At 41.8% G+C, this 20,754-nt stretch overlaps 2 non-coding genes across 2 annotated transcripts; both read left to right on the top strand.

Moving 5' to 3' along the window:
• Positions 1 to 6,217: 6,217 nt before the first annotated feature.
• Trnaa-agc19 (transfer RNA alanine (anticodon AGC) 19) lies at positions 6,218 to 6,289 on the top strand. Its single transcript has one exon. It is a non-coding gene; the product is annotated as a tRNA-Ala (tRNA).
• Positions 6,290 to 18,602: 12,313 nt separating this feature from the next.
• Trnaa-agc18 (transfer RNA alanine (anticodon AGC) 18) lies at positions 18,603 to 18,674 on the top strand. Its single transcript has one exon. It is a non-coding gene; the product is annotated as a tRNA-Ala (tRNA).
• Positions 18,675 to 20,754: the final 2,080 nt, after the last annotated feature.

Below are 20,754 nucleotides of genomic sequence, written 5' to 3'. Positions count from 1 at the left end.
TGGACTACAGTGTGGAAGTGTAAGCCCAGTAAGCCCTTTCCTTCGCAAGTTGCTTTGGTCATGGTGTTTCATCACAGCAATGGTAATCCTAACTAAGACAGTTAGAATTGATTTCTTATAGATCTCTCCCTGCCGCTCTTGCAGAGAGAGAGAGAGAGAGAGAGAGAGAGAGAGAGAGAGAGAGAGAGAGAGAGAGAGAGAGCGCTCTGTGAATAAAAATCAAACCGCTCATACATTTTACCCATGAGTAAGAACAGTCCTTTTTTTTGCTCTTCCTCAGCGGTCCTGACTGTCCACGCACCTGCATTATTTAATCTGAAACACCTTTCCCTCCAGCTCTTTTGCAAACCTGCCCTTTCTACATGGCCTTGAATCATCTACAGGGAACCCGTAGACTTCCTTTTTTCTACCCAAGCTTCCCTGTTCTTTTTTCAATAATTTTCAAAGTTAATATCTTTAAAGGCTTGAGGTAGGGGTGGACAAGGAGCTCATTAGGAAACAGCAAGTGCAGGGAGGAGCTTTCTCTGAATTTTCCTTATCTACCCAAAACCAAATCTTCCAAACTAAAATTAACAGTTTCCCTAAACTCCACCAAAAATCTCATCAAGCATGGATTAACTCCTTCTATGGGAAGCTGGAACTCCACACATCAGATAGACTTTTCCAAATGCTGTTCAAACCTGTTTTCCTACAAATCATTCCCTTTTCCAAGTTGCCTACATCCCTTCCTCATTACTTAAAGCTTGATTTTGCAATCTGATCCTGCTTGTGAATTCATCAGCCCAAAGTGGAAGGGTACAATAAAGAGTCATGTTGTAGGATGTTCAAAGGCTGGGCAGACCAACTATCCAGCGTCTCAAGATGGGGAGGTTTATGAAATATCGGCTCTTTGTAGACTAGCCAACTTTGATCAGGAAAAAAAATATGTCCCATAATTACCTCCTTTTATAAACATTTTTATTTTTTTTTTCTCTAAATTTCAGCCAACATATGCTAACTTTCTGAAGCCTCTAGTAATGGTAAATTGTTGATAAGAGACTGGGGATTATTTGGTGAGGGAAATTCCAATGAGAATCTGCACAGACTTCTAAGGATTTATGTATTTTATGTATATGGATGCTTTGTCTGCTTGCCTGCCTGCACACTGGAAAAGGGCATCAGATCCCATGATAGACAGTTGTGAGCCTCAATGTGTGTGCTGGGAATTAAACTCAGGACCTGAGTCCTTTCTCCAGCCCCCAGCCAAGACTTTAGATGAGTCCCTTAACAGAAGGAATTAATCATTCTACCTGTCTTTTTAGCATGACTTGAGGTGAGTCCTTCTTGCTAGGGTGATCCTTTAGCCAGTGATTGACTGCATCCAACAAGGCTTTAGATTCCACCCTTGTGGCAAGGTATTTTTCTCTTAACAGGCCTTTACTGATACTTTTATATTCTTCCTTCTCAAGAGGAAAAATCAGAATCCCTAAGACACTTCTGGGATCTTTAGCCTCTGCCAAGCACGAGGCTGCCAAGTTGGGGAAGAACATTGCTGGCTTTTATCCAAGAGGGAAGCTGGTTACATTTCTTTGGGGTCTTTGTATCCTAGACTGCCTAGGTTATTTTTACATCTTGTTTATATCACCCCTGCTTATGAACTAAAGGCTGCAATGGAATTGGGATGACTACAGATCTGCTTTCCTCCAACAGACACAGGGAGTGTGATATATGGTGGTTAGGGAACCCCATCAGTGGGCCTATCCTAACACCTCAAAAACTCATTGGTGATTCTGTTTGTATAACAGGCAAGTTGGGAAGGAATGAAAGTCCTTGACTGGTACCTAAAGAGAGATGTGAGGAAGAAGTAAAAGGGGAAAAAAAAAAAAACAAAGGAATTAACATTAACAAACCCTATGCAGAGAGCCAGGAGAAGCCACAACAGGGGATACCTTTAAATGTCTGAATCAAAGTTCATTAGAATCTCTGGGTGGGCTCACAAGTGTGACTTCTCATTTCCACTTTTATATCCTTCAACATTCAGGCAGCTGCTCATGTAACACTTGGTATTCTGTCCCCTGAATCTTGATTGGGATGTGGCTTCCCAAGTTTTCTGTGGGTCATTGCAAACTCACATGAGCTTCCCAGCTCCTTAGCTCCCATTCCTAGATAGTGTTGGAGGCACATGACTGGGGTAACAGTGTTTCCTCTGGTCGCCAGTAAATACATCATTGCAAAACAATTGCCAGAGTTAAAACAAAAATCTACCCTGGATATTCGGTATAACTTCTGTAGTCCAGAATTAAAATGTACAAAAACCAGAACAACAAAAGCAGAAAGAACAGAAGAAAAAACTCCGATGTCTTGAACCCAGTGAAAGGGAGTCCATTCATCTTTGCATCGATTTTAACTGTGCCGGCCAAAGCAACATCACCTGGATCTCATTTGTTCTCTCTCTTTGGCTCCTAGGTATGAGCTCTGGCTGGAAAAGAAACCCATAAAGTGGAAGGGATGGGGAGGTGTGCCCAATGCACATAGAGGGCCTTCTTCCTTGGAGAGGCAATAGACAATCTGGGAAGGAGAACATGACCTTCACACCACTTTGTCCCACTCAGGCATGGCATGGATTGACAGCAAACAACTTTGTGACTGGAGTCCTTTAGAAATTAACTTGTTAGTTAGCCCTGATACAAAGCTTTAGTGCCTTGTGTGGCATTTCAATACAGTTAGAAAAGCAACTGCCTCAAGGCGTTAAGTTTTAAACCTTAGGGACAAGTGGTTAAGCTGCCTATTTAACATATCAAAGTTGACCTTGCCTCCTGGTTCTCAAGTCTAGTCCAGCTAGTACTAGGCATCCCTCAGTCCCTATCTGTAACAGGGTTTGTCTGGCATACCTTTCCCTCTACCCTGAACTCTCCAGCCCAAGAGCTTACTCTGAGACTCTTCCCTATATAATCCGCATTTTGTTTACCTGCTCTTTTTTTGTACCTTTGGTCTCCTGGCTGCTGTACTTAGTTCCCTCTCTCCCTTCTCCTCCCTGGTACAGGGTCATGTGCCCTCTCAGCTCTCTCAGATGTGTCTGCCTCTGTCTATGCTCTACCACATACCTATAATAAACTTTCTCCTCCACCATACCTAGGAGCAGTCATGTCCTTTCTTCCCCCTCCACCCCACTTCATAAGACATGCCTTACTAAGAGGCTGGTGTCCTCCCCTTCCCCAAACCTGATTTAAAGACTTCCAAGATCTCTGAGGAAACCATGGTAAGAAGGAAAGAAAGGTGAACCCATGCGTAGGGAGAGAGGATATGGAGTTAAAATTGGAAGGTCTCTTTCTCATTGTTTGGTCTCTCCTTAGTCAGGACATCGAGTACTGAAGCTGGTTGGAGAATCTCTGGAACAGCCAGAAGAGTTGTTTGCCCGCTGTCTTGGAGGACCTTTCTACTTTCTCTCTCTCTCTCTCTCTCTCTCTCTCTCTCTCTCTCTCTCTCTCTCTGTGTGTGTGTGTGTGTGTGTGTGTGTGTGTGTGTGTGTGTGTGTGTGTGTCTCCCCTTCTCTTTTTCTTTTGGAGTTTGGTTTCACTGGGTTATTTCCAATTTGTCCTTTTGCGACTCAACCCTCAGGAGGAAATTTCTTGCACTCCAAATTACCTATTCACTGTCAAATCACCACTGGAAGGTCCTCCTCACCAAGGAGTTAGTAACTCGGTCATTCTTCACAGCATTTCTTATTGGTCTGTGTGAGAAGTAGTCTGGTCATCAAGGTACTTATCTGGGCCCTTCTCCCCATTAAGAAGAAACTTTTATGTACTGGGCCATTCCCTACGGCCACCACAGTGAAGCTGGGGGATGCATCTTCCTCAGGGGAGAGGAACAGATCATTCTCTGGATAGATTCTCCAATCCAGAATAAACACTGAAATTCTGGAAAATAATACTTTTGGTGTCTCACAAAGAAACACATGGGGAAAACAAAAGCAATTCAGAAGAGCAGTTCCTTTTTCTAAAGAAGAATGTACCATGACACAAACTAGAGGAGCAAGTGCACAAGGTGAAAAGTTCACTTTGTTAGTCGAACACAGTGACAGCTGTGTTTCAACACACTGCTGAGAGCTCAGCCTCATAATCTGATACAGTTGAATAAGCCAGAATCTGTGTGACGGGAGGAAGGTGTGATTGTATATCCAATTGACAGTCTTTTTTTCGAGGTCTGGTAGTATGTCCAAGTATTCAGAGACCTAGGTGTAGCCTCTTGTGTACAGAACACAGGGTTTTTGAAGGCAGAAACTTGGCAGCTGCAGGGGCTTAGGGTAGCTTTTGTGTAAGCAAGCAGTGTGACAAACGCTAAGAGAGGGAGGTTCAAACAAGCAGGCAATTTAACAGAAGCTACTACAAGTTAGTTAGGACATCCTGACTGTGGGTTCCTCAACAGAGTTGAGTAATTTTTCACAGGATTCTTCATCAAGGAGATTAAATTCTGTTCTAGTTAAACCTGAATTGGCTTCAGCAAGAATAAAAGAGATGGAGACGCCTTTCTACTCTTACCCTGTCACGGGGAAGTTGGGGACTGGCAGTAAGGGCTGACATAACTATGCACTCAGAGTCAATCGGGCTGTTTTCTGGCTAGTATTGATCTCAGATCTGCTTCTGCAAGGTGCTCTGGGAGACTTGTCTACTGCTTGGCAACCCACTTCCTATGAAAGACTTGTTCCTCTTGTAGCAGTTTGGAATACAGCGAACTCTCATCACTTTCTTCCATTTTCTGGGAAATGTTACTTAGGTAAGGATATTTCAGAATCTTCTTTTATCACCAGAAATTTGTTAGAACTGCAAGCTTTTAGGGCCCACCCAACTCAACTGAAGCAGAAAATCTGATCCTAATGTATGTGTCAGCAGATCTCTCTTCCTGCTGATTGTAGTGTTGCTACATTTGATGAGAGCCTGTCTAGAAGGACCAGTTTTCTGATTTCACACTTTAGAGAGTATGTCTTCTGATTCTTAGAGGAACCATAGGAATGATGGAGACCTGGGGCACGATGAGATCTGTCATTCTTGTCCTGAGTTCAAAGGACTCACTCACCATCCTTCGTCCTACGTTGGAATGGTCCGTCTTAATTGTCAACAAGAGTGGTTTGTCACGGTGGAACAATGCCTCTAAGACTTCATCTTTCTAAAGAGCAGCACCAGATATAAGATGTCCAAGGAAAAAGGAGTGTGCACTGGACACCTCCGATTGGGAGTGTGACTGTCGCTACCGCTGAGGTCCTCTCAGCGATTCAAACCGAATTCAAAATGGCTTCAGCTTCCAAAATGAACTCAAAACCAGTAATTTTTAGGGAACTGCCGGCTTTCAGCACTGTGTTGGGAAAGTTGATATTTCTGGACTGAACTAGCTTTTCAGCTTTTTTTCCCCCAGCTTCTCCAGCGTGTAGATACCTTCTGTTGACTACCCAGGTAAGCCTGTGTAGGCCAATCCAATAAAATTTCTCTTATAATATATTCATCCTATAGTTTCTGTTCCGCCAGAGAACCCTGCCTAAATAAATACTCTTGCTTTTCCTTCCGCTCTCAGGTCTCCCCTCTTTCTTCCCAGTCTTTCTCTTCTTCTCTCTTATTTTCCCCCAAGATCCTAGTTTATATTATTGAATTATATTCTCAACCCCATTTCGACTGCTGTGCCAAAGTTGAACGAGCGGCAGAGAGCACTTATGCTTGCACGGAGGAGTGGAGGACCTCCAGAACTCTGACACTGCCGGGCAAGGAGGGTTGTGTAGATACCCCCATTTTAGCGTCTTTTTCTTGGAGACTTCCTGCGGGGGATAGCGGAGATGGGGTGGAGTGGGGGTGGGGGCTAAGTGCCTTGCGCTGGAGTCACTCAGCTGTTTCCCGGAGTCTACAAGAGCCCACCCACACCCAGCTGCACCACTGGTCCACAGCTTGCTTTGTTCTTTTCATCTTCCAGCATCACACTATGGTGTCTGCCACCTTCTACAGCAAAGATCACTATTCAGTCCCCTCTGGAACAGCCAGGCAAGATACCTGTTATTTGTTCCAGCTGAAAGGTCATAGGAGGTTCCTGGGCAGGGATCCAGACTTTTCAGATCACCTTAATGTCTTTCTGTGATTAGTTTGTCTTTCACCCAGTATCTGAGACATGACATTTAATACACATCATAACTGGCAAAACACCTGACAGAGAGGCAAAATCCAGTCATAGGAATATTTTATGAGGAAGCTCCGTGTGGGGGGGTGTAGCTCAGTGGTAGAGCGCGTGCTTAGCATGCACGAGGCCCCGGGTTCAATCCCCGGCACCTCCAGTTTTCGAGACCTTACGCTAAGGTACCCTAACTTTTTTCAACTCTGGTTGTATCTTCTACAAATTTTAATCCATTCGTACAGAAACCGAGATCAAGGGAGATACAGTCCTTTTACTCTCTTCGGTGTTTTCTATCGAGGAATTTCAATTCGCATGGCAAAATGCCCTGATACAGAAAAACAGAGAGGACAGATGATGGGGGCAGACAGGAAGACTGGAGGAAGGAAGAGAAGAAAGAGCTCAGTGGATAATCGGAAGCGTTCCGATTTTCCCACTCCTCCTGCGGTAACTCCCCACCCGGTGGGGACCACCCGGTAGTCCTCCATTCGGTTCCTGTCGTCTTTCATTTTTGTATTTTATGTGCATTCAAGTAACTTTTTAAAAAGTATAATGCTCCTTGAATACAGATAAAGTTCTTGGTGTGTTAAATAATTTTAATCAAGCCTCTGAGTCTGACTGGCCAGAAATAGGACTCGGTCAGATTGTTTAAAGCCCGCAGTGAGGAAGGGAATGGGAAAACACACACACATCTACCTTCTCACTCCCTAACATTTTGAAGGGCCTCATATATGCATGTTTGAGTTCTTCACTACACACTTGCCATCACATACACAACATTGGCAAAGAACCACTCCTGGGCTACCTTACCTGTCTGGATAAGGGACACCAACTAAGGTGGGCTGCCCTCGGGACCAAGTCTCCAAAGAGAACTCCATTGCGACCCTGGGAGGGCAGCTCTGGCACCTTCGGCAGGTAGTTGTAGGAGATTAAACAAAGATCTGCACTCCACGCCTGGGGTTGTGATGTTAATGTAAGGCCCCTACGTTTACAGGGTTTTTCTGTATAGCCCTAGCTGTCCTGGAACTCGCTCTTTAGACTCGACTGGCCTCAAACGTTGGAGACCCAGGAACCACCATCGCCCAACTTTTTTTTTTTTTTTTAATTAGTGATTTTTTTCTAAGACAGTGTTTTGCTACTCCTGTCTGTCCTGGGATTTACTATATAGACCAAGTTGACTTCAAACCACAGAGATCCACTGTTGTAGGGAATGTTCCTTGGAATTGCAGCACTCCTTCCCAATTGAAACCTTTGCTATAGGCAGAAACAGAAGCCTCAGGAGATTTAGTGAAAAACAGGAGCTTAAAAGATTCTTGAGGGCCTTACATGGCAGTTTTTTAAAAAAGACTCAATTGCGGAGGGTTGAGACTCCGACTGGCCAAACTAGGGCTTGAAAGAAGGTTCAAACTTTACCTACTGCTCTTACAGAGGACCCAAGTTGCCTGTAACTCCAACTCCAGGGAGATCAGTCGCCTCTGGCTGACTCCCCCCCCCCCCATATACATATATACATATATACATATATACATATATACATATATATACATATACATATACATATATATAAAGAATTTATTTTTATTTTGTTGTTATTTATTTTAAAATATTTGCATCTTCTTTGTTGTTGTTATTTTTGTTTTAGTTTTGGTCTATCGAGAAAGGGTTTCTTTGTGTAACCCTGTCCATTCTGGAATTGGCTGACTTTGACCTCTAAGAGTTTGAAGTACTCAAACAACATAACTTTATGTGATGGTGCATGTCTTTAAGCTTCAGAAAGTAGAGGCAAATGGATCTCTTATCATATAAAAATCTAGGCTAGCCAAGGTCATGTAGTCAGACCCTAAAATAAAGTCAATATTTTCAAACTAGGTGTGATATTAAATTTCCAGTCCTCATACTTGGAAGATGGAGGTTAGGATCAAGAGTTCTACGTTATCTTCAACACATACTAAGTGTACAACCAATCTGAGCCACAAGAATCCTTGAAGGAAGGAAGGAAGGAAGGGAGGGAGGGAGGGAGGGAGGGAGGGAGGAAGAGAGAGAGAGAGAGAGTGAGAGAGAGAGAGAGAGAGAGCCTTTTAGTCCTAGCACTGTCAGACAGAGTTACTAAGTGGGTCTTTTGTACATGGTTCCATGGCCGAGCGGTCTAAGGTGCTGGATTAAGGTTCCGGTCCTCTCGGGGGCATGGGTTCGAGTTCCACCACTGCCAGCGGATTTTTGGGATCCTCGTTGGACAGGACAGTTTTTGGTCCCTAGTATCAGTCAGGATTCTCCTTTCCGACTATCTGCTTTCCCAGGTTACTGATAACGGTTACACATATCCTACCCACTGTAGTAATTGCGTCAATTAACAGTTAATAATCCCGTAATATATCTGGTACTCACTCACCTAATTCTGCATGTCCACTCCAAGAAATGCCTCAGCAACATATTCCACACCCACTATAGACTAGATCCCTTCATCATCACCACAGCGTTGCGCATGACAAGTCTGTAGAAATCGCGCGCGCGTGTGTGTGTGTGTATTTTTTTTAAGATTTATTTATTATATATAAGTACACTGTAGCTGTCTTCAAACACACCAGAAGAGTGCATCAGATCTCATTACAGATAGTTGTGAGTCACCATATGGTTGCAGGGATTTGAACTCAGGACCTCTAGATGAACAGTCAGTGGGAAAGTATATTTCTCCGGTCAGGGAAAGTATATTTTTACTTTTTTTTTCTTTTCTTTTTTCTCTTCTCTTCTCTTCTCTTCTCTTCTCTTCTCTTCTCTTCTCTTCTCTTCTCTTCTCTTCTCTTCCTCTCTCTCTCTCTCTCTCTCTCTCTCTCTCTCTCTCTCTCTCTCTCTCTTTCTCTTTCTTTTTTCTTTTTTGGAGACAAGGTCTCTGTGTAACTCTGGCTGTCCTGGAACTCATTCTGTAGACCAGACTGGCCTCAAACTCACAGCAATCTTCCTACCTTTGTCTTCCAGGTGCTGGGACTAAAGGCATGCATCACCATCTCCACAATGCTTGGCGATGTAAGGGATGGAATCACACAGTTCCTGCCCCTGAAACAGGGCCAGCAAGGCCAGGATGGGCCTCCACAAATATGATTGCTGTGGGTAAAAGGCTTGTTTGTACAATAATGAACATACATTTATGCTCTTCCTTTGAGGAATGGTCTCCCTATTGACATTAATGACTCCATGATAGTTAGAGACAGCACAAGTCCAGGAGTTAAGAATGTGTCTATGAAGCAAAATGGTAAATGCTGAGACCTTAAGGCTGAGGGAAATAACTCTGGAAACATGAGTTCAAAAGTATGTAAGTTTTCAACTCTACGAAATGTACGGAGGCAATATGAATTGTATAAGGAATTTCACAGATCTAAAGGAACAAAGGCAGCTACACTATGAGACACTTGTCAGAAAGATACTAATGAACAAGATAAAGAAATTTAGGTGTTCGAAGTGCAAGATCCTACCAAGCTAAGTTGTTTTTTTTTTTTTTTTTTTTTTTTATGCTCACCAAGGCAGAGTTTAGGTCCATGTCCAAGGCATGGTAGGAATGGTAATTTCAGGGCCAGATCCTACACAGCTTTGTCAGTACTTAACAAAGGGTAGGCAGATCTCCGAATTCTTTTGTAATGTTAAAAAAATGTGCTTGCTATTTTCTTCTAAGAATCAAGGGGTAAGGTCATGTAGTGCACATTCATGGGGTGGTCAGGAGGGAACCTGGAGAAAATGACTGAATTGATATCTAAATAAAATAAATAAAAGACTGGGCCATTGGTCTGCATTAGATGAGCTAGCAGAAGCAAAATTTTAGAAATCTTTCTAGCAAGAGCTGAGCTGTCTGGAGATGAGAGCAAACACAGCTCTTTTTGCTTTTTTTCTTTTTTTAAAGATTTATTTATTTATTTAATATATATGAGTACACTGTAGCTGTCTTAGACACAACAGAAGAGGGCATCAGATCTCATTACAGATGGTTGTGAGCCACCATGTGGGTACTGGGATTTGAACTCAGGACCTCTGGAAGAGCAGTCAGTGCTCTTAACCACTGAGCCATTTCTCCAGCCCTTAGGGTTTTGTTTTGTTTTGTTTTGTTTTGTTTTGTTGTTTGGTTTTTGGTTTTTTTTTCTTTCTAACAGGATTTCTGACCTTAGTCTTCCAAGTAATTCCAAGAATTACTTAAAGAGCTAATACAGCTCTTTTAGAATTTTTTTTGAGAAACTCTAAGATTTTTTTTTTTTTTTTACAGCAGCTTTTCTGACTTTGGTTGGAAAATCCATGAGCTATCAGAGAGCTTTTCAAAATTTTTTTTTCTAGCAAGAGAGAGCTGTCTCTAGAAAAGGGAGATCTATCTTGAGAGAGAGCTGTCTATAGAGAGCTGTCTCAAGCAGATTATAGAGCCAAGAGCTGTCTATAGAGAGCTGTTTATGGAACCATCCTGAGTAGAACACAGGCTCTCAGCTTTTACCTATGATTTGACTTTCAGTCATTTGTTTCCCAGCTTTCAAACACGCCTTCCTCAGAACCTGTCTTCAAGCTGAGAGGCTGGTCCTTGTCATCAGGTCAAGAGCCTGTGTTTTTTTAATAAGGAAAAATAGAAATAAGCTTTTTATTCTGAGACACTATCTTATGGTAGCATCTGACTCAGTCTTATAATTAAGGGTGACTTTTGAACACCGGATCTTCCTTCCTTTGCTTCCTAAAGGCAGTTCAGTGTTCTCTCTAGGGTTGGAGAGTGCGCCCAGGTCTTTCTGTATGCTAAGCAAGCACTCTGCCAAATGAGAAAAAGCTTGGGCATTTCAACACTAAGTAGACTTCTCTATCCTTAAAGGATGCTGAAGGATTTTCCAGGTAGAAAAATCTGTAAGCTTTAAAAACTATTTATTATTGTTGGTTCATTTTTAGACAGGGTCTCCCTCTGGAGGAAAGATTAGCATGGAACTCATGGTAATTCTCTTGCCTCAGCCTCACAGAGGTTGAGAATGATATTACTTTTGTTAACACAGCAATAACCAGCCTATGGGGCAGGAATAGATTTATTCTAAAGAAACATTTGTGTTCCCTCTTTGGCTATCAGACTATTGAAAGAATGGACCCCAAGAATTAGAATCTCCCAAGAATATCCTGCTGGGAGAAGAAATGACTTAACAAGAGCAGGGGTTAAACCTGGTTTGCTGTTGCATAGCTATGTCTCCTATGTCTAGTCACACAGCTAATGTACCACCATTTTGGAAAGGTGCAATATATGAAGCATTTAAAAGCTATCAGTTGCTATCATTGGCAACAGGAGGTTTCTGTTACTGTAACAAAAAATGTACTTGACAATAGTGTTCAACTTTTGGAAGAGAAGACTAATACAATTAAATTTCTATTAATTTAGTTACATATATTAATACAACTAAAATTATATTAATTTTATTTTTGAAGATAATAAAACATGCTCAGTGTCTTGGTGTTGCTATTGCTATGATGAAACACCGTGATCAAAAGCAAGTTGAGGAAGAAAGGGTTTATTTGGCTTATACTTCCACATCATAATCCATCATTGAAAGAAATCAAGATAGGCACTCAAGCAGGGCAGTTGACATTAAAACTACCCAGCACACTCAGTTTTTCAAATATTTAAATAACTAAATGGTATCCATTAGTAGATGTTCAAATAGTCCTTGAAGTAGTAAATTTTTAGAGGTTTCAAATGGTTCTTCTCACACTTTTTTATTTCTTTGGTGTGTGAGCACTGGGGGATGGCTTGCACAGGGAGGTCTGAGTACAACCTGTAAGAGTTATCTTTCCAACATGTGGGTCCTGTGAATGAAAACTCCTAGAAGAGAAAAGACCGAATGACTAGAAGTTCGGTCAGGACTGCAGGCAGATTGGAATGTTGCAGGTCTTGGACTAGCTTTGGCTCCCTAGAACAGCCATTCCTTGACTACCTTTGTGTGGAAACTACCATCCTGTGAGTAATAAAAGCCTTTGGTACTTATTGACTTAACAGACACCAATTGGCTTCCACCAATGCAAAAGCTGAGATGGTCATTACACAGTATATTGGACCTATATAAAAATTTCCCTATTTTTTGATAACCATCTCTCTGACGTGCCCTCCAATGTATTTTAAACCTGCCTTGACATATGACTTTCTTTTTTCTGTAATTATGAAACTGCTTCTACATTGGAACTTAGAATTTAGAGTAACCGAAGTCTGTGTTCCTATACCATGGTCACTTGAAATGGCTCCACAATAAGCTTTCTCTTATTTCCCTTAAGACTGTATCTGTGATTTTTGTGTTGAAAGTCCCAAAGATTATACTCAGGTCTTCTGGCTTGGCAGCCAGCACCTTTACCTGGAGTCATCTTGCCCCTGTCTAACTGTCTTCCTGGTCAGGATAGGATGGTCAGGTTAGGATTCTTGTTTTGTTTGGGGTGGGAGCTGGAGTTATCAACCTTTAGGATAAAAATTTTATGACAATAATTTCAATTTTTGAGACATAATTGTTTCTGCCATTGTGTATGCTTTCATTTAATACATGCTTTGATATTCTGGAGAATGACTCACCCATCAAATGTCTGTTTGTCTTGAGAGCATCAAAATCTTTGTTGAGTATGGATTTTGAGGGTTCTATATGACCTTTTGGGTCCAGAGCATCATACTGAGAATTTATATTTATAATACTACTAGTTGTCTAGTGTGGTTTTTTCAAGTATGTGTGTATTCAGTATTTGTTTGTTATTTGTTTTTGAAACAAGATTTCACTCTGTAGCCCAAGCTAGACTAAAACTTACCATGAGGCCCAGGTTATCTTTTGAGCTCACAGAAATCTCCTTTCTCAGCTTCCCCAGTGCTGGGATTACAGTATAGGTGCTACCTGCTCAGCATCCAGTGTTAATTTTATTTGTCTTGTTTTAAACAATTTTATTTATTATTTACTTTTAAATTTATATTTAAATTATTGAGACAGGGTCTTTATATGAAGTCCTGGCCATCCTGAAGCTCCATATGTAGATGTGGAACTCACAGATCTGCCAGTCTGTCTCCTGAGTGCTGAAAGTGGGACTTCTTTTCAAAGATTTATTTATTATATATAAGTACACTGTAGTACACTATAGTCTTCAGACATACCAGAAGACAGCTCTCATTACAAATGCTTGCCAGCATGTGGTTGCTGGGATTTGTTGGCAGGACCTCTGAACAGCAAACAGTGCTCTTAACCACTGAGCCATCACCATCTCTCCAGCTCCTGACCCAAGTGATTTTATTGCTCATGTACACAAGAGAAATTTATGCCACTAGAGCAGGGGGGCATAGATGACTCATATTTGCTATTAAGCAGGAGGACAGTCTTGCTCTTTTAATTCTGCCCTCTATCAGAATCAGATAGACTTTGTATTTTTATCCTTTCTGTTCCTCTGAAGATTCTCGTGGATAGCAACTGCTTTCTTGATCAAATGGTAGTGATTCTCAGGAACATCAGGGTATCCTTTGGACTTAAAGATTCTCAAGATTTTATTACCAGCCACAAAACAGATGTAGAGGAATTTTAATCCAGCAACATGGCTGCTCTGGCAAGGAATCACCTCCAAAGACCTTCTAGGTCTGTGTGCTCTGGCTGGAATACAGACATGCCCTCGGTACATACCTTTAATCCCAAATAATGAAGGTAATTTGTGTTTGTAGAAGGCAGCAGCCTATGTTTGAAAGTGACCTCTAATAGAAGGGCAGACAAAGTGACAAATCAGAGAAAGATTCTAACAGAATGAGTCAGAGTTAGGATATGCCCAACTCACACGAGAGCAGACAAGAGGAGAAGCTACTTAAGAGCAGTAGAGTGAGCCACAGTGGAGGGCAGTTCAGCAGTGTTCAGCTCAATGTAGTTCGGTATAGTTCAGTTGAATGAAGTTGAGTTCAGTTGAGAATGTAATGTTCTATTTGGTTCCATTTGGTTCATGCAGTCAGTGCAATCCAGTTCTCAGTGCAGTCTATTTCTTGGACTTCAGAGGCACGTTTCCCAAGCACAGCAATTCAATGAGAAGCCAGGAGAAGCCAGTTTAAATCAGTCAGCTTGGAGAGGATTTTGAGTCAGAACAGCTGAGTTGAACCAGTCAGCCAGAGATCAGAAAGAGCTAGAAAGGGTGAGTTTGTTAGGCAGTAAGCCCCTGAGAGGACAATTACATCTAGTGAATAAAAGTCACTTTTATAACAGACTTGTGTCACATTAATGTGACTCTCTCAGGATCATAATTTGAGAGGTAGTCAGCCTTTCTTGGCCAATTTGTAAATAATCTGTTCCTTCCAATTGTCAGATATCAACCTTAGCCAAGTAGGGATGCTACAGTGACACTGTACTTGGCAGCACTGACTGGGACGGACCCTTCCAGGGAACATGCATGAGACCCATGATGGTAGCAGGCTGATTTTTTTCCTTATAATGAGTGTTTAGTTTAGCTTCAAAAGCTTGAATTTTGGGGTTGGGGATTTAGCTCAGTGGTAGAGCGCTTGCCTAGGAAGTGCAAAGCCCTGTGTTCGGTCCCCAGCTCCGAAAAAAAGAACAAAAAAAAAAAAAGCTTGAATTTTAGAATAGTTATCAACATTGATAATCATATTAACTTTGAAGTATGTGTTTCTATATAAGTACATATGTGTAATGTGAGTATCCCCTCTATCACTTTTACTAATCCTTTGAGCCAGGGTCTCTCTCCCGGGGTTCCAGTTTTCTTTCTTTTTTTCTTTTTTTTTTCCGGAGCTGGGGACCAAACCCAGGGCCTTGCGCTTGCTAGGCAAGCGCTCTACCACTGAGCTAAATCCCCAACCCGGTTCCAGTTTTCTTGCTGACATTGGAAGCTGGCACCCAATGATCCTCCTGTTTCTGCCCTGCTCAGAACTGGAGTTACAGGTATATGGAAGGTGTCTGGCTTCTTAAATGGGTGCTAAAATGTAAATTACAGTCCTTGAAATACAGTCCTTGGAAATGCCAAACAAGAGCTCCTGTTGAACCATTTCTCCAGCCCCAATTTATTTTAATGTTAATATTTTTCCTAATAAGCCAAAATATTTCTCAGTGGGGTGGTTTAAATGAGAATGGTCCCCACAGGTTAATATGTTTGAAATATTTGGTTCTCTGCTGGTGGAACTGAAGGCTTAGAGTTTTCAAAACCTACTTTAATTGTGGTTCTTTAATGCTTTAACCTTCCTTCAAGCCCATCACCCATTAGAGGTAGGGGAAAAGAAAAGTTAATAGAAATGGAGGTTGTGGACATGTTAAGAACTAGTTCTTTGGGTTAATTCCAATCTTCATTGTCAGCAGTCCAGTCTACTAGAAAAACACCAAACATGAGTTAGTACCTGCAACCCCATCCAGAAGAAACTGCGAGGTTCCAAATATGGGCATGAGTCCTTGGAAGCAGCAAGAAGCAGCAGGAATACCACCAGACGTTCTTTGGTGTGTTTCTCTCTATGAAGTTAAGGCAAGCAATGTTCAGTGAAGAAGGCAAGGCAAACCCATGCAAGAGCATCATCAGTGAAGACCAGTGTCAGCAAAGCCCAACAATGACAAGCAAAGAGTTTCAAGGCAAACTGATGCAAGGGTGTCATCCACTGTCTGTTGGGTTATACTTATACTCTTTTCAAACACTGCACATCTCTAAAGCATCTGCTCCAGCAAAACATCACATGCCCTTTCATCAGGTTACTGCCAGAAAAAAAAAAAACAAAAAAAAAAAAAACAAATGTCTGTTCTCATAAGATAGTTTCCAGAAAAACATCACATGACACAACTGAGTCTCCAACGAAACCAGAAATTCCTACTTCATGGAGCTATTTGGGAAGAATAGTGTAAAAGTGATTTTTATTTGCCAGATGTACTTGTCATCTCAGAAGCTTATTGCTGAATAAGCTCACCCTTTCTAGCTTTTTCTTATCTCTGGCTGGCTGGTTCAACTCAGCCGTTCTGGCCCAAACTCCTCTCCAAACTCACTGATTCAAACTGGCCTCTCTTGGCTTCTGACTGACTTCCTCTGCTTGGCCTCAAACTAACTCTGCAATCTATTCTAATCTTCTGGCTCCTTCTCATTCTTTGGCTTGTTTGGTCTTCACCTGAAACCTAGAGAGCTGACACTGGTCTTTTTGAATGGATGATAAAGGGGAAAGAAAATTTAGGAAATATGAGTCCTTGTTAGGGTAAATACCTTAGCCAATGTATGCTGATCATTTGTAGTTTCTACTAACAGTAAAGGTTTATTATAAGAGATGGCTTAATCATGGTTTAATATGTGTACCCAAAGCACTTTTGGCATATTTGGTCTGGGGCAAGGATGAGGTTGCCAAGAATCCCAAGCATATTTTCTACTTTTATCCAAGAGAGAAATTGTTTACTTTTCTTTGTGTCTTTTAACCCTAAACTGCCTAACCAATTTCTATCTCATTCCTCATCCCACACCAAAAGAGGTAACCCTAACTGCCATTACAGCATTAGAGTGATAACCAGTGAAGCTTCTTACAACTGGCATGGCATTCAGGGTATTCCTCTAGTGAGCTTATTAAAAAAACTCTGAAAGTGTATTGGTAGTTTGATTTGTGTAATAGCCAGGTAGGGAGGAAAGGAAGTCCTTGGCTGGTGTCTGGAGGACCAATAAATTTATTGGGCTTACTTTCAGGTCATAAGTGAGGGATGGGTGACCCAAAAGTAGCTACACTAGAAAGTTTTCATCCAGTAAATGATAGATGGCTTCCCCACATCTGCATAGGTGGATCCCCCTCTCTGCCAGTCATCTTCTCCATCCTATTTACCCTATTTCCTCCCCAAGAGGTCAAGGCCATATGCAATTAGGGCAGAGTTGCAAAACCTTAGGTGGGAGCAGTGGTTGAATATTCAGGTCAAGGTCTGCCTACCCCTTCCTTCCATAAAGAACATCAACATTCAACAAGACCAGCTCTGATGATCCTTTATAAGCAAATACAGCTGGTTTGATGAAGATGACAGTTGTCTGATTTATAGAATGGCGATCTGCAATACCACCTTAATAAGAGGCCCAAATCCAAACTACATGTGCAGGATAATATAATAAATTAATATTACCTGAGTACATGGGGATTTTTTATGCAAGTATAGTCCGAAGAAGGATGGAATGTCGCCTTGCTTTTGGGCTTTTTGGTTTTTGAGTGGTTTTGTTTTATTGCTGTTGTTGGTTGGTTGGATTTTTTTTTTTTTGGTTCTTTTTTTCGGAGCTGGGGACCGAACCCAGGGTCTTGCGCTTCCTAGGCAAGCGCTCTACCACTGAGCTAAATCCCCAACCCCTGTTGGTTGGATTTTTGTGTGTTTGTTTGTTGGTTTTGAGACAGGTTCTCTCTATTATGTAGCCCTGGTTGTCCTGGAACTCACTGTGTATATCAGGCTGGCCCTGAATTCACAGATATGCACCAGCTTTGCCTCCCAAATGCTGAAGGCAGGAATCACTACACTGGGCTTTTCATGCTTTTGATTTTTGAATGAGTGCAAGATCCAGATAGAGAGACGCAGTAATGTTTTTGTGATATTAATGTGACACATCTGTCAGTTGTAAAGTAAAACTTAGGTTGGTATGATTAATTGACTTAGTACCTGTCGCTTCCTTAGCCCAATACTGCTTTGCTCTGGTGACATCCATTGTACTGTCTTTGGCAAAGGTATCACACACATATTTCAGCCCTCTGTTATATTCTCAACCATATCTTTATACAGTTGCATTATAAATCATTTAAAGGAAGAAATGAGGAAAATACATTACTGTATTTTTATTATTACTATTATTAATTTTATGTCAGCACACAAATTAATTAGGTTCATTATTGCATTTTCATAAAATTCCCCCCCTTCTGCATTGCTTCACCCCCTCTGGCTGGTCCTCTCCCTTCCTGCAAATGGCCCACTTTTTCCACGCTTAGGTCATCTTTGATCACATAATCATATATACCTATCTATATCTTTGTTCACATCGATCTATCATCTGGAGTCACAACTTTCGATTTGGAAAACCACCTTTAGTCTTCTCTCTCTCTCTCTCTCTCTCTCTCTCTCTCTCTCTCTCTCTCTCTCTCTCTTTTTCTTTCAGTTTTGGAAACAGAGTCTCACGGTATAGTTCTGCCTTGTTCTGCAGTTCTAGATAATCCTCCTGTCTCCACCTTCCAAGCAGTGGGATTACAGTACATCGTTCCCGGCTCTGCAACTTTTTAAAATTAGGCAGCGGGCAAGAGGGGAATAATGACGGACAGAAAGTATTCATCCTGGCTCTTCCCCGGGCTCGGGAGGTGGCTCCAGGCATACAAGATCCAGAGCTTCGAAAAAAGGCATTGATTCAGACCCAGGAGCGATGAGCAGATGCAGATTTGGATTGGTTTTCAAAACTTGGTGGAAAAAATTGTGGCCTTAGGCTTCTATTCACACGTTCAAACTCCAGCAAAAATCAGATTTCTGTCTTGAATGTATTCCCAAGAGCCCTTCCGTGTCGGGGGTGTAGCTCAGTGGTAGAGCGCGTGCTTAGCATGCACGAGGCCCCGGGTTCAATCCCCGGCACCTCCAATATTTTCAAGCCCCTGCGGCTTGCTTTTCTTCTTGTGAATTTACTTTTCTTTATTCGAAGAGAAAGCCAAACACTTTCATAAAATATTAATGCTGCGGGGCAGACAGCAAACCTTGATTTCACTGCGGGTGTCCTGGGCACCATCTCAAAGCCATATTATCAAACGAGGAAATGGAAAATCCGAAGATGCAGCTAGGAATAGCGGTTCTCTCAGTCGAAACTGCAAGGTTCAGGTTCTGAAGGTGACCTGACCATCGTTTCATCCTGGACCTTCGTTTCCAGGAATGAAAAGGATCAATGATTTAACAAGAGAATGGCACAGTTTCTCCAAAGTTTTCCTATTGAAAGAGCATCGCCCTGACTTTAACATCATGCGGCCGCAGTTCGGCACGTGAGTTCCCGGTTTGTTCTCAGGTGATCCCCGGAATCCATTCACCTAAGATAGCAGCACTTTCTGTGGGAGGGATAGTATCTAGACTCTGGTGAGAAATCTCAATCTGGATTCGCAGTGTACAAAAATTAGAACCGCACTTTAAATGGTAGTCCAGGCCAATCGCTTCCACTTTAAGAAGCTTCAGTTTGAATGCACTTATAGAGATTAAGAAGATAGAAAATATGTATCTTCCTTCTCCTTTTTCTTTGTTTTCTCACTTCGTGATAGTAAGATGTTTATAATTTCTGAATCACTGTACACAGTTGAATATGTGATATTTATTTTCTTTTTAATCCAAAAAATTGAAAATATAGCAGTAAAGACTGTGCTAACTTGTAATATAAACCTGAAGTTTGTGTCTTTGTTTTCTACTTTTAAATAAGATAAAAATCTGTGTTTGCTGCTTTCGTTCTCTCTACAATTCAGGAATGTTAGTATTAACACTTTTAAGCTATGAAAGATCCCTTTTCAGTTTAAAATCGTTTGCAACTGTAATGAAAATATGGACAGAAGGATAAAGCGGGTATCCGGAAGTCCCTGGTTCCCAACAGGGAAGATACCAGACACTGTCCAGGGAGTTTGCAGAAAAGTTCAAAAGACATGTATTCCCAGAACAACGTGTCTGACTTACTGTTTCGGGTTTTTGCTCTGAAGAGAGGCTGAACTGCGGCTCAGAAACCAGGCTTTCTCTGACAGAAAAATAGCGGGTTTCCTCTTCTGTTGATGTATTTGAATTCCTTCCCCTTTCTTTCTTTCTTTTTTCTTTTCTTTTTTTTTTTTTTTTTTTTTTTTTTAATTTGGAGCTGGGAACCAAACCCAGGGCCTTGCACTTGCTAGGCAAGCATTCTACCACTGGGCCAAATCCTCAACTCTTCCTCTCCCGTTCTTGCTTCCAAAGTTGAGTTTCACAGAGCCCCCGTTGTGCCTGGAGAGAAATACCAGCAAGTTCCGGCCACCGGGAATTCACCAGTCTGTGTTGTGGCTGCTTTACAGCAGGTGATTATGATCTGTCTGACGCACTAGCAGGGCATGATTTTTGCTAGGTGCAAACAGTTTACATTTGGAATTCTGGGGACTCTGGAGAGAGGATAAATGCCAGAAAGGGGCTTTGGGTGCTCAAGAAGGCTGCTGCAGTTTGTCAAGTGGTCGTGAGCAAAGAGACAAGAGTTGGAGATATCCTGACATAAAGACTCAACTTGCCTCAAGGAACAACAACAACCCTAAGTAGCAGGAAGTAGTCTAAAGGGGTCTACACCCCCTTTTCCCTCTAACCTTCCTCTTCTACCTAGTGTTGAGGGGGTTGGAAGGAACTGGAGTAGAATAAGGCATGGAAGGGTGGTAGGTATAAGAACCCAATAAAATAAATTAAAAAAAAGGGGGGGCCCTATAGAACCACCTGTGTATAGTAAATATCGTTGTGCCCAGCTGAATTTTGATCCTCGTGGGACACACCCAATCCTGTTTTATTTTAAGACAGTCCAACAATCTCATCTTTTTTTTTTTTTTAATTAACTTGAGTATTTCTTATATACATTTCGAGTGTTATTCCCTTTCCCGGTTTCCGGGCAAACATCCCCCTAATCCCTCCCCCTCCCCTTCTTTATGGGTGTTCCCCTCCCCATCCTCCCCCCATTGCCGCCCTTCCC

The sequence above is a fragment of the Rattus norvegicus genome, chromosome 17 (genome assembly GCF_021556685.1).
Source record: "Rattus norvegicus strain SHRSP/BbbUtx chromosome 17, alternate assembly SHRSP_T2T, whole genome shotgun sequence".
In the NCBI taxonomy this organism is placed as follows: domain Eukaryota; kingdom Metazoa; phylum Chordata; class Mammalia; order Rodentia; family Muridae; genus Rattus; species Rattus norvegicus.
Note: the sequence above shows the minus strand (reverse complement) of the source record. Positions and strands in the feature narration are given on the sequence as shown.